General features: G+C 47.8%; 8 non-coding genes across 8 annotated transcripts; all 8 read left to right on the forward strand.

Annotated features, from left to right (window-relative positions):
- The first annotated feature begins 1,038 nt into the window (after window positions 1–1,038).
- Window positions 1,039–1,229, forward strand: LOC142733564 (U2 spliceosomal RNA). The gene has a single exon (XR_012880190.1). It is a non-coding gene; the product is annotated as a U2 spliceosomal RNA (small nuclear RNA).
- A 1,312-nt stretch (window positions 1,230–2,541) lies between these two features.
- LOC142733565 (U2 spliceosomal RNA) lies at window positions 2,542–2,732 on the forward strand. The gene has a single exon (XR_012880191.1). It is a non-coding gene; the product is annotated as a U2 spliceosomal RNA (small nuclear RNA).
- Window positions 2,733–4,024: 1,292 nt separating this feature from the next.
- Window positions 4,025–4,215, forward strand: LOC142733523 (U2 spliceosomal RNA). The gene has a single exon (XR_012880154.1). It is a non-coding gene; the product is annotated as a U2 spliceosomal RNA (small nuclear RNA).
- A 1,304-nt stretch (window positions 4,216–5,519) lies between these two features.
- LOC142733524 (U2 spliceosomal RNA) lies at window positions 5,520–5,710 on the forward strand. Its single transcript, XR_012880155.1, has one exon. It is a non-coding gene; the product is annotated as a U2 spliceosomal RNA (small nuclear RNA).
- Window positions 5,711–6,994: 1,284 nt separating this feature from the next.
- On the forward strand, window positions 6,995–7,185 carry LOC142733566 (U2 spliceosomal RNA). Its single transcript, XR_012880192.1, has one exon. It is a non-coding gene; the product is annotated as a U2 spliceosomal RNA (small nuclear RNA).
- A 1,280-nt stretch (window positions 7,186–8,465) lies between these two features.
- Window positions 8,466–8,656, forward strand: LOC142733567 (U2 spliceosomal RNA). Its single transcript, XR_012880193.1, has one exon. It is a non-coding gene; the product is annotated as a U2 spliceosomal RNA (small nuclear RNA).
- A 1,284-nt stretch (window positions 8,657–9,940) lies between these two features.
- LOC142733568 (U2 spliceosomal RNA) lies at window positions 9,941–10,131 on the forward strand. The gene has a single exon (XR_012880194.1). It is a non-coding gene; the product is annotated as a U2 spliceosomal RNA (small nuclear RNA).
- A 1,284-nt stretch (window positions 10,132–11,415) lies between these two features.
- Window positions 11,416–11,606, forward strand: LOC142733569 (U2 spliceosomal RNA). The gene has a single exon (XR_012880195.1). It is a non-coding gene; the product is annotated as a U2 spliceosomal RNA (small nuclear RNA).
- Window positions 11,607–12,612: the final 1,006 nt, after the last annotated feature.

The raw sequence follows: 12,612 nt of genomic DNA on the forward strand, positions 1-12,612 counted from the left end.
TCTTCTCTCCGCCCTCCCTTTTAGGTAAGTTAAAGAGCTGCACCTGAGCCAGCCACTGATTGATTGATTGATTGATTGATTGATTGATTGATTGATTGATGCAGCACAACAGTCAAATAGTGGAGTGGAGTAGGGGAACAGCAAACAGCCAATAAAGCAGCCCGCCCGCTCGCCTGCCCGCCACAATGGACCTACCTGTGTACACTAGATGGATGTGATGGAATGTACTGTCGTCCCTACATTTCAAGAAGAAGTAAGAATTGCAGTTGCAACAAAGCCTTGCTTGCCTACAAAGAGAGCAGCAATTTGGATTTGTTACTATGTTACCTAGAAGAATAACAAACTGTGCAAGGATGGAGGTTGTAGGAGCAAGGAGAAGTTGTCTGTAAAGTTGGTGGATGCCTATTTTCCATTTTGCAGTCCCTTGTCTCCCTCTTGTGGCCTCCTGGAGGCAACTAGCTGTGCAAAAAAAAGACAGCCTGGCGGCCGGCTGTTGCAGTGTTGCCCTCTCAGGCAACACTGAGTGACTGACTGAGCCTCACCGTCTTATATAAAGTTCAGACGGAACTTTGCACGTGTCATAGTGGAGCCCTCAGGATTCCAGAGCCAGCTTTCTGACATCATAATGGGGCCTCAGAGATAAAAGCCTGGGCCCAGGCAGTGTTGGTCAGTGCTGCTCAGCAGGCAGCACTGGACTGGACTGGATTACAGCTGATACAAGGTGTGAAGGAACAAGGGGTGGCTGTGGGCATGCACTTGCTGCCGCTGCCAGTGTTTATCTGCATGGCAGCAGGGCATTTGGGCGTTGCCAGGAAGGCGTTTTTATGTAGATTCCTCCTCTTTCAGCACTGCATTGTGGTGCAAGCAAAAGAAGCAAATCCTGTCTGGCTTCCTCTCCGGCCTTTATTCACCTCCCGTGTAGCTGTGAGTGTGTGAGCCTGCAGGGCCCCATGGAATTGCCTAGAAGTAGGCTGAATCGCTGCAAGGGCTGAACAGCAGTATCGGGCAGGCTCGGGCAACGCGCGGCCCGTTCGGGTTATCGCTTCTCGGCCTTTTGGCTAAGATCAAGTGTAGTATCTGTTCTTATCAGTTTAATATCTGATACGTCCCCTATCTGGGGACCATATATTAAATGGATTTTTAGAACAGGGAGATGGAAATAGAGCTTGCTCTGTCCACTCCACGCATTGACCTGGTATTGCAGTATTTCCAGGACCGGTGCACCCTTTCCTTATGTGTTGACTAAAAGCAGATTCCAAAAGTGTTTTTTGTCTTTGCTATTGTTTCTGTCTTTCTGAAGGGATCTCCCCTTTTAATCCCATTATTTCAACACCTGTTGGACAATGCATGAGTGATAATGAGCTCATTGATTAAATGCAATTAATGAATAGATTGCCACCTCTTGTTGTGTGTCGTCTGTGTTTCTGTGTTTCCGGCATTTCACATTGGAACACCTCATTCACCTTCCTTGTCTTCTCTCCGCCCTCCCTTTTAGGTAAGTTAAAGAGCTGCACCTGAGCCAGCCACTGATTGATTGATTGATTGATTGATTGATTGATTGATTGATTGATTGATTGATTGATTGATTGATTGATTGATTGATGCAGCACAACAGTCAAATAGTGGAGTGGAGTAGGGGAACAGCAAACAGCCAATAAAGCAGCCCGCCCGCTCGCCTGCCCGCCACAATGGACCTACCTGTGTACACTAGATGGATGTGATGGAATGTACTGTCGTCCCTACATTTCAAGAAGAAGTAAGAATTGCAGTTGCAACAAAGCCTTGCTTGCCTACAAAGAGAGCAGCAATTTGGATTTGTTACTATGTTACCTAGAAGAATAACAAACTGTGCAAGGATGGAGGTTGTAGGAGCAAGGAGAAGTTGTCTGTAAAGTTGGTGGATGCCTATTTTCCATTTTGCAGTCCCTTGTCTCCCTCTTGTGGCCTCCTGGAGGCAACTAGCTGTGCAAAAAAAAGACAGCCTGGCGGCCGGCTGTTGCAGTGTTGCCCTCTCAGGCAACACTGAGTGACTGACTGAGCCTCACCGTCTTATATAAAGTTCAGACGGAACTTTGCACGTGTCATAGTGGAGCCCTCAGGATTCCAGAGCCAGCTTTCTGACATCATAATGGGGCCTCAGAGATAAAAGCCTGGGCCCAGGCAGTGTTGGTCAGTGCTGCTCAGCAGGCAGCACTGGACTGGACTGGATTACAGCTGATACAAGGTGTGAAGGAACAAGGGGTGGCTGTGGGCATGCACTTGCTGCCGCTGCCAGTGTTTATCTGCATGGCAGCAGGGCATTTGGGCGTTGCCAGGAAGGCGTTTTTATGTAGATTCCTCCTCTTTCAGCACTGCATTGTGGTGCAAGCAAAAGAAGCAAATCCTGTCTGGCTTCCTCTCCGGCCTTTATTCACCTCCCGTGTAGCTGTGAGTGTGTGAGCCTGCAGGGCCCCATGGAATTGCCTAGAAGTAGGCTGAATCGCTGCAAGGGCTGAACAGCAGTATCGGGCAGGCTCGGGCAACGCGCGGCCCGTTCGGGTTATCGCTTCTCGGCCTTTTGGCTAAGATCAAGTGTAGTATCTGTTCTTATCAGTTTAATATCTGATACGTCCCCTATCTGGGGACCATATATTAAATGGATTTTTAGAACAGGGAGATGGAAATAGAGCTTGCTCTGTCCACTCCACGCATTGACCTGGTATTGCAGTATTTCCAGGACCGGTGCACCCTTTCCTTATGTGTTGACTAAAAGCAGATTCCAAAAGTGTTTTTTGTCTTTGCTATTGTTTCTGTCTTTCTGAAGGGATCTCCCCTTTTAATCCCATTATTTCAACACCTGTTGGACAATGCATGAGTGATAATGAGCTCATTGATTAAATGCAATTAATGAATAGATTGCCACCTCTTGTTGTGTGTCGTCTGTGTTTCTGTGTTTCCGGCATTTCACATTGGAACACCTCATTCACCTTCCTTGTCTTCTCTCCGCCCTCCCTTTTAGGTAAGTTAAAGAGCTGCACCTGAGCCAGCCACTGATTGATTGATTGATTGATTGATTGATTGATTGATTGATTGATTGATTGATTGATGCAGCACAACAGTCAAATAGTGGAGTGGAGTAGGGGAACAGCAAACAGCCAATAAAGCAGCCCGCCCGCTCGCCTGCCCGCCACAATGGACCTACCTGTGTACACTAGATGGATGTGATGGAATGTACTGTCGTCCCTACATTTCAAGAAGAAGTAAGAATTGCAGTTGCAACAAAGCCTTGCTTGCCTACAAAGAGAGCAGCAATTTGGATTTGTTACTATGTTACCTAGAAGAATAACAAACTGTGCAAGGATGGAGGTTGTAGGAGCAAGGAGAAGTTGTCTGTAAAGTTGGTGGATGCCTATTTTCCATTTTGCAGTCCCTTGTCTCCCTCTTGTGGCCTCCTGGAGGCAACTAGCTGTGCAAAAAAAAGACAGCCTGGCGGCCGGCTGTTGCAGTGTTGCCCTCTCAGGCAACACTGAGTGACTGACTGAGCCTCACCGTCTTATATAAAGTTCAGACGGAACTTTGCACGTGTCATAGTGGAGCCCTCAGGATTCCAGAGCCAGCTTTCTGACATCATAATGGGGCCTCAGAGATAAAAGCCTGGGCCCAGGCAGTGTTGGTCAGTGCTGCTCAGCAGGCAGCACTGGACTGGACTGGATTACAGCTGATACAAGGTGTGAAGGAACAAGGGGTGGCTGTGGGCATGCACTTGCTGCCGCTGCCAGTGTTTATCTGCATGGCAGCAGGGCATTTGGGCGTTGCCAGGAAGGCGTTTTTATGTAGATTCCTCCTCTTTCAGCACTGCATTGTGGTGCAAGCAAAAGAAGCAAATCCTGTCTGGCTTCCTCTCCGGCCTTTATTCACCTCCCGTGTAGCTGTGAGTGTGTGAGCCTGCAGGGCCCCATGGAATTGCCTAGAAGTAGGCTGAATCGCTGCAAGGGCTGAACAGCAGTATCGGGCAGGCTCGGGCAACGCGCGGCCCGTTCGGGTTATCGCTTCTCGGCCTTTTGGCTAAGATCAAGTGTAGTATCTGTTCTTATCAGTTTAATATCTGATACGTCCCCTATCTGGGGACCATATATTAAATGGATTTTTAGAACAGGGCGATGGAAATAGAGCTTGCTCTGTCCACTCCACGCATTGACCTGGTATTGCAGTATTTCCAGGACCGGTGCACCCTTTCCTTATGTGTTGACTAAAAGCAGATTCCAAAAGTGTTTTTTGTCTTTGCTATTGTTTCTGTCTTTCTGAAGGGATCTCCCCTTTTAATCCCATTATTTCAACACCTGTTGGACAATGCATGAGTGATAATGAGCTCATTGATTAAATGCAATTAATGAATAGATTGCCACCTCTTGTTGTGTGTCGTCTGTGTTTCTGTGTTTCCGGCATTTCACATTGGAACACCTCATTCACCTTCCTTGTCTTCTCTCCGCCCTCCCTTTTAGGTAAGTTAAAGAGCTGCACCTGAGCCAGCCACTGATTGATTGATTGATTGATTGATTGATTGATTGATTGATTGATTGATTGATTGATTGATTGATTGATGCAGCACAACAGTCAAATAGTGGAGTGGAGTAGGGGAACAGCAAACAGCCAATAAAGCAGCCCGCCCGCTCGCCTGCCCGCCACAATGGACCTACCTGTGTACACTAGATGGATGTGATGGAATGTACTGTCGTCCCTACATTTCAAGAAGAAGTAAGAATTGCAGTTGCAACAAAGCCTTGCTTGCCTACAAAGAGAGCAGCAATTTGGATTTGTTACTATGTTACCTAGAAGAATAACAAACTGTGCAAGGATGGAGGTTGTAGGAGCAAGGAGAAGTTGTCTGTAAAGTTGGTGGATGCCTATTTTCCATTTTGCAGTCCCTTGTCTCCCTCTTGTGGCCTCCAGGAGGCAACTAGCTGTGCAAAAAAAAGACAGCCTGGCGGCCGGCTGTTGCAGTGTTGCCCTCTCAGGCAACACTGAGTGACTGACTGAGCCTCACCGTCTTATATAAAGTTCAGACGGAACTTTGCACGTGTCATAGTGGAGCCCTCAGGATTCCAGAGCCAGCTTTCTGACATCATAATGGGGCCTCAGAGATAAAAGCCTGGGCCCAGGCAGTGTTGGTCAGTGCTGCTCAGCAGGCAGCACTGGACTGGACTGGATTACAGCTGATACAAGGTGTGAAGGAACAAGGGGTGGCTGTGGGCATGCACTTGCTGCCGCTGCCAGTGTTTATCTGCATGGCAGCAGGGCATTTGGGCGTTGCCAGGAAGGCGTTTTTATGTAGATTCCTCCTCTTTCAGCACTGCATTGTGGTGCAAGCAAAAGAAGCAAATCCTGTCTGGCTTCCTCTCCGGCCTTTATTCACCTCCCGTGTAGCTGTGAGTGTGTGAGCCTGCAGGGCCCCATGGAATTGCCTAGAAGTAGGCTGAATCGCTGCAAGGGCTGAACAGCAGTATCGGGCAGGCTCGGGCAACGCGCGGCCCGTTCGGGTTATCGCTTCTCGGCCTTTTGGCTAAGATCAAGTGTAGTATCTATTCTTATCAGTTTAATATCTGATACGTCCCCTATCTGGGGACCATATATTAAATGGATTTTTAGAACAGGGAGATGGAAATAGAGCTTGCTCTGTCCACTCCACGCATTGACCTGGTATTGCAGTATTTCCAGGACCGGTGCACCCTTTCCTTATGTGTTGACTAAAAGCAGATTCCAAAAGTGTTTTTTGTCTTTGCTATTGTTTCTGTCTTTCTGAAGGGATCTCCCCTTTTAATCCCATTATTTCAACACCTGTTGGACAATGCATGAGTGATAATGAGCTCATTGATTAAATGCAATTAATGAATAGATTGCCACCTCTTGTTGTGTGTCGTCTGTGTTTCTGTGTTTCCGGCATTTCACATTGGAACACCTCATTCACCTTCCTTGTCTTCTCTCCGCCCTCCCTTTTAGGTAAGTTAAAGAGCTGCACCTGAGCCAGCCACTGATTGATTGATTGATTGATTGATTGATTGATTGATTGATTGATTGATGCAGCACAACAGTCAAATAGTGGAGTGGAGTAGGGGAACAGCAAACAGCCAATAAAGCAGCCCGCCCGCTCGCCTGCCCGCCACAATGGACCTACCTGTGTACACTAGATGGATGTGATGGAATGTACTGTCGTCCCTACATTTCAAGAAGAAGTAAGAATTGCAGTTGCAACAAAGCCTTGCTTGCCTACAAAGAGAGCAGCAATTTGGATTTGTTACTATGTTACCTAGAAGAATAACAAACTGTGCAAGGATGGAGGTTGTAGGAGCAAGGAGAAGTTGTCTGTAAAGTTGGTGGATGCCTATTTTCCATTTTGCAGTCCCTTGTCTCCCTCTTGTGGCCTCCTGGAGGCAACTAGCTGTGCAAAAAAAAGACAGCCTGGCGGCCGGCTGTTGCAGTGTTGCCCTCTCAGGCAACACTGAGTGACTGACTGAGCCTCACCGTCTTATATAAAGTTCAGACGGAACTTTGCACGTGTCATAGTGGAGCCCTCAGGATTCCAGAGCCAGCTTTCTGACATCATAATGGGGCCTCAGAGATAAAAGCCTGGGCCCAGGCAGTGTTGGTCAGTGCTGCTCAGCAGGCAGCACTGGACTGGACTGGATTACAGCTGATACAAGGTGTGAAGGAACAAGGGGTGGCTGTGGGCATGCACTTGCTGCCGCTGCCAGTGTTTATCTGCATGGCAGCAGGGCATTTGGGCGTTGCCAGGAAGGCGTTTTTATGTAGATTCCTCCTCTTTCAGCACTGCATTGTGGTGCAAGCAAAAGAAGCAAATCCTGTCTGGCTTCCTCTCCGGCCTTTATTCACCTCCCGTGTAGCTGTGAGTGTGTGAGCCTGCAGGGCCCCATGGAATTGCCTAGAAGTAGGCTGAATCGCTGCAAGGGCTGAACAGCAGTATCGGGCAGGCTCGGGCAACGCGCGGCCCGTTCGGGTTATCGCTTCTCGGCCTTTTGGCTAAGATCAAGTGTAGTATCTGTTCTTATCAGTTTAATATCTGATACGTCCCCTATCTGGGGACCATATATTAAATGGATTTTTAGAACAGGGAGATGGAAATAGAGCTTGCTCTGTCCACTCCACGCATTGACCTGGTATTGCAGTATTTCCAGGACCGGTGCACCCTTTCCTTATGTGTTGACTAAAAGCAGATTCCAAAAGTGTTTTTTGTCTTTGCTATTGTTTCTGTCTTTCTGAAGGGATCTCCCCTTTTAATCCCATTATTTCAACACCTGTTGGACAATGCATGAGTGATAATGAGCTCATTGATTAAATGCAATTAATGAATAGATTGCCACCTCTTGTTGTGTGTCGTCTGTGTTTCTGTGTTTCCGGCATTTCACATTGGAACACCTCATTCACCTTCCTTGTCTTCTCTCCGCCCTCCCTTTTAGGTAAGTTAAAGAGCTGCACCTGAGCCAGCCACTGATTGATTGATTGATTGATTGATTGATTGATTGATTGATTGATGCAGCACAACAGTCAAATAGTGGAGTGGAGTAGGGGAACAGCAAACAGCCAATAAAGCAGCCCGCCCGCTCGCCTGCCCGCCACAATGGACCTACCTGTGTACACTAGATGGATGTGATGGAATGTACTGTCGTCCCTACATTTCAAGAAGAAGTAAGAATTGCAGTTGCAACAAAGCCTTGCTTGCCTACAAAGAGAGCAGCAATTTGGATTTGTTACTATGTTACCTAGAAGAATAACAAACTGTGCAAGGATGGAGGTTGTAGGAGCAAGGAGAAGTTGTCTGTAAAGTTGGTGGATGCCTATTTTCCATTTTGCAGTCCCTTGTCTCCCTCTTGTGGCCTCCTGGAGGCAACTAGCTGTGCAAAAAAAAGACAGCCTGGCGGCCGGCTGTTGCAGTGTTGCCCTCTCAGGCAACACTGAGTGACTGACTGAGCCTCACCGTCTTATATAAAGTTCAGACGGAACTTTGCACGTGTCATAGTGGAGCCCTCAGGATTCCAGAGCCAGCTTTCTGACATCATAATGGGGCCTCAGAGATAAAAGCCTGGGCCCAGGCAGTGTTGGTCAGTGCTGCTCAGCAGGCAGCACTGGACTGGACTGGATTACAGCTGATACAAGGTGTGAAGGAACAAGGGGTGGCTGTGGGCATGCACTTGCTGCCGCTGCCAGTGTTTATCTGCATGGCAGCAGGGCATTTGGGCGTTGCCAGGAAGGTGTTTTTATGTAGATTCCTCCTCTTTCAGCACTGCATTGTGGTGCAAGCAAAAGAAGCAAATCCTGTCTGGCTTCCTCTCCGGCCTTTATTCACCTCCCGTGTAGCTGTGAGTGTGTGAGCCTGCAGGGCCCCATGGAATTGCCTAGAAGTAGGCTGAATCGCTGCAAGGGCTGAACAGCAGTATCGGGCAGGCTCGGGCAACGCGCGGCCCGTTCGGGTTATCGCTTCTCGGCCTTTTGGCTAAGATCAAGTGTAGTATCTGTTCTTATCAGTTTAATATCTGATACGTCCCCTATCTGGGGACCATATATTAAATGGATTTTTAGAACAGGGAGATGGAAATAGAGCTTGCTCTGTCCACTCCACGCATTGACCTGGTATTGCAGTATTTCCAGGACCGGTGCACCCTTTCCTTATGTGTTGACTAAAAGCAGATTCCAAAAGTGTTTTTTGTCTTTGCTATTGTTTCTGTCTTTCTGAAGGGATCTCCCCTTTTAATCCCATTATTTCAACACCTGTTGGACAATGCATGAGTGATAATGAGCTCATTGATTAAATGCAATTAATGAATAGATTGCCACCTCTTGTTGTGTGTCGTCTGTGTTTCTGTGTTTCCGGCATTTCACATTGGAACACCTCATTCACCTTCCTTGTCTTCTCTCCGCCCTCCCTTTTAGGTAAGTTAAAGAGCTGCACCTGAGCCAGCCACTGATTGATTGATTGATTGATTGATTGATTGATTGATTGATTGATTGATGCAGCACAACAGTCAAATAGTGGAGTGGAGTAGGGGAACAGCAAACAGCCAATAAAGCAGCCCGCCCGCTCGCCTGCCCGCCACAATGGACCTACCTGTGTACACTAGATGGATGTGATGGAATGTACTGTCGTCCCTACATTTCAAGAAGAAGTAAGAATTGCAGTTGCAACAAAGCCTTGCTTGCCTACAAAGAGAGCAGCAATTTGGATTTGTTACTATGTTACCTAGAAGAATAACAAACTGTGCAAGGATGGAGGTTGTAGGAGCAAGGAGAAGTTGTCTGTAAAGTTGGTGGATGCCTATTTTCCATTTTGCAGTCCCTTGTCTCCCTCTTGTGGCCTCCTGGAGGCAACTAGCTGTGCAAAAAAAAGACAGCCTGGCGGCCGGCTGTTGCAGTGTTGCCCTCTCAGGCAACACTGAGTGACTGACTGAGCCTCACCGTCTTATATAAAGTTCAGACGGAACTTTGCACGTGTCATAGTGGAGCCCTCAGGATTCCAGAGCCAGCTTTCTGACATCATAATGGGGCCTCAGAGATAAAAGCCTGGGCCCAGGCAGTGTTGGTCAGTGCTGCTCAGCAGGCAGCACTGGACTGGACTGGATTACAGCTGATACAAGGTGTGAAGGAACAAGGGGTGGCTGTGGGCATGCACTTGCTGCCGCTGCCAGTGTTTATCTGCATGGCAGCAGGGCATTTGGGCGTTGCCAGGAAGGCGTTTTTATGTAGATTCCTCCTCTTTCAGCACTGCATTGTGGTGCAAGCAAAAGAAGCAAATCCTGTCTGGCTTCCTCTCCGGCCTTTATTCACCTCCCGTGTAGCTGTGAGTGTGTGAGCCTGCAGGGCCCCATGGAATTGCCTAGAAGTAGGCTGAATCGCTGCAAGGGCTGAACAGCAGTATCGGGCAGGCTCGGGCAACGCGCGGCCCGTTCGGGTTATCGCTTCTCGGCCTTTTGGCTAAGATCAAGTGTAGTATCTGTTCTTATCAGTTTAATATCTGATACGTCCCCTATCTGGGGACCATATATTAAATGGATTTTTAGAACAGGGAGATGGAAATAGAGCTTGCTCTGTCCACTCCACGCATTGACCTGGTATTGCAGTATTTCCAGGACCGGTGCACCCTTTCCTTATGTGTTGACTAAAAGCAGATTCCAAAAGTGTTTTTTGTCTTTGCTATTGTTTCTGTCTTTCTGAAGGGATCTCCCCTTTTAATCCCATTATTTCAACACCTGTTGGACAATGCATGAGTGATAATGAGCTCATTGATTAAATGCAATTAATGAATAGATTGCCACCTCTTGTTGTGTGTCGTCTGTGTTTCTGTGTTTCCGGCATTTCACATTGGAACACCTCATTCACCTTCCTTGTCTTCTCTCCGCCCTCCCTTTTAGGTAAGTTAAAGAGCTGCACCTGAGCCAGCCACTGATTGATTGATTGATTGATTGATTGATTGATTGATTGATTGATTGATGCAGCACAACAGTCAAATAGTGGAGTGGAGTAGGGGAACAGCAAACAGCCAATAAAGCAGCCCGCCCGCTCGCCTGCCCGCCACAATGGACCTACCTGTGTACACTAGATGGATGTGATGGAATGTACTGTCGTCCCTACATTTCAAGAAGAAGTAAGAATTGCAGTTGCAACAAAGCCTTGCTTGCCTACAAAGAGAGCAGCAATTTGGATTTGTTACTATGTTACCTAGAAGAATAACAAACTGTGCAAGGATGGAGGTTGTAGGAGCAAGGAGAAGTTGTCTGTAAAGTTGGTGGATGCCTATTTTCCATTTTGCAGTCCCTTGTCTCCCTCTTGTGGCCTCCTGGAGGCAACTAGCTGTGCAAAAAAAAGACAGCCTGGCGGCCGGCTGTTGCAGTGTTGCCCTCTCAGGCAACACTGAGTGACTGACTGAGCCTCACCGTCTTATATAAAGTTCAGACGGAACTTTGCACGTGTCATAGTGGAGCCCTCAGGATTCCAGAGCCAGCTTTCTGACATCATAATGGGGCCTCAGAGATAAAAGCCTGGGCCCAGGCAGTGTTGGTCAGTGCTGCTCAGCAGGCAGCACTGGACTGGACTGGATTACAGCTGATACAAGGTGTGAAGGAACAAGGGGTGGCTGTGGGCATGCACTTGCTGCCGCTGCCAGTGTTTATCTGCATGGCAGCAGGGCATTTGGGCGTTGCCAGGAAGGCGTTTTTATGTAGATTCCTCCTCTTTCAGCACTGCATTGTGGTGCAAGCAAAAGAAGCAAATCCTGTCTGGCTTCCTCTCCGGCCTTTATTCACCTCCCGTGTAGCTGTGAGTGTGTGAGCCTGCAGGGCCCCATGGAATTGCCTAGAAGTAGGCTGAATCGCTGCAAGGGCTGAACAGCAGTATCGGGCAGGCTCGGGCAACGCGCGGCCCGTTCGGGTTATCGCTTCTCGGCCTTTTGGCTAAGATCAAGTGTAGTATCTGTTCTTATCAGTTTAATATCTGATACGTCCCCTATCTGGGGACCATATATTAAATGGATTTTTAGAACAGGGAGATGGAAATAGAGCTTGCTCTGTCCACTCCACGCATTGACCTGGTATTGCAGTATTTCCAGGACCGGTGCACCCTTTCCTTATGTGTTGACTAAAAGCAGATTCCAAAAGTGTTTTTTGTCTTTGCTATTGTTTCTGTCTTTCTGAAGGGATCTCCCCTTTTAATCCCATTATTTCAACACCTGTTGGACAATGCATGAGTGATAATGAGCTCATTGATTAAATGCAATTAATGAATAGATTGCCACCTCTTGTTGTGTGTCGTCTGTGTTTCTGTGTTTCCGGCATTTCACATTGGAACACCTCATTCACCTTCCTTGTCTTCTCTCCGCCCTCCCTTTTAGGTAAGTTAAAGAGCTGCACCTGAGCCAGCCACTGATTGATTGATTGATTGATTGATTGATTGATTGATTGATTGATTGATTGATGCAGCACAACAGTCAAATAGTGGAGTGGAGTAGGGGAACAGCAAACAGCCAATAAAGCAGCCCGCCCGCTCGCCTGCCCGCCACAATGGACCTACCTGTGTACACTAGATGGATGTGATGGAATGTACTGTCGTCCCTACATTTCAAGAAGAAGTAAGAATTGCAGTTGCAACAAAGCCTTGCTTGCCTACAAAGAGAGCAGCAATTTGGATTTGTTACTATGTTACCTAGAAGAATAACAAACTGTGCAAGGATGGAGGTTGTAGGAGCAAGGAGAAGTTGTCTGTAAAGTTGGTGGATGCCTATTTTCCATTTTGCAGTCCCTTGTCTCCCTCTTGTGGCCTCCTGGAGGCAACTAGCTGTGCAAAAAAAAGACAGCCTGGCGGCCGGCTGTTGCAGTGTTGCCCTCTCAGGCAACACTGAGTGACTGACTGAGCCTCACCGTCTTATATAAAGTTCAGACGGAACTTTGCACGTGTCATAGTGGAGCCCTCAGGATTCCAGAGCCAGCTTTCTGACATCATAATGGGGCCTCAGAGATAAAAGCCTGGGCCCAGGCAGTGTTGGTCAGTGCTGCTCAGCAGGCAGCACTGGACTGGACTGGATTACAGCTGATACAAGGTGTGAAGGAACAAGGGGTGGCTGTGGGCATGCAC

This window comes from Rhinoderma darwinii, unplaced genomic scaffold (genome assembly GCF_050947455.1).
Source record: "Rhinoderma darwinii isolate aRhiDar2 unplaced genomic scaffold, aRhiDar2.hap1 Scaffold_959, whole genome shotgun sequence".
Classification (NCBI taxonomy): domain Eukaryota; kingdom Metazoa; phylum Chordata; class Amphibia; order Anura; family Rhinodermatidae; genus Rhinoderma; species Rhinoderma darwinii.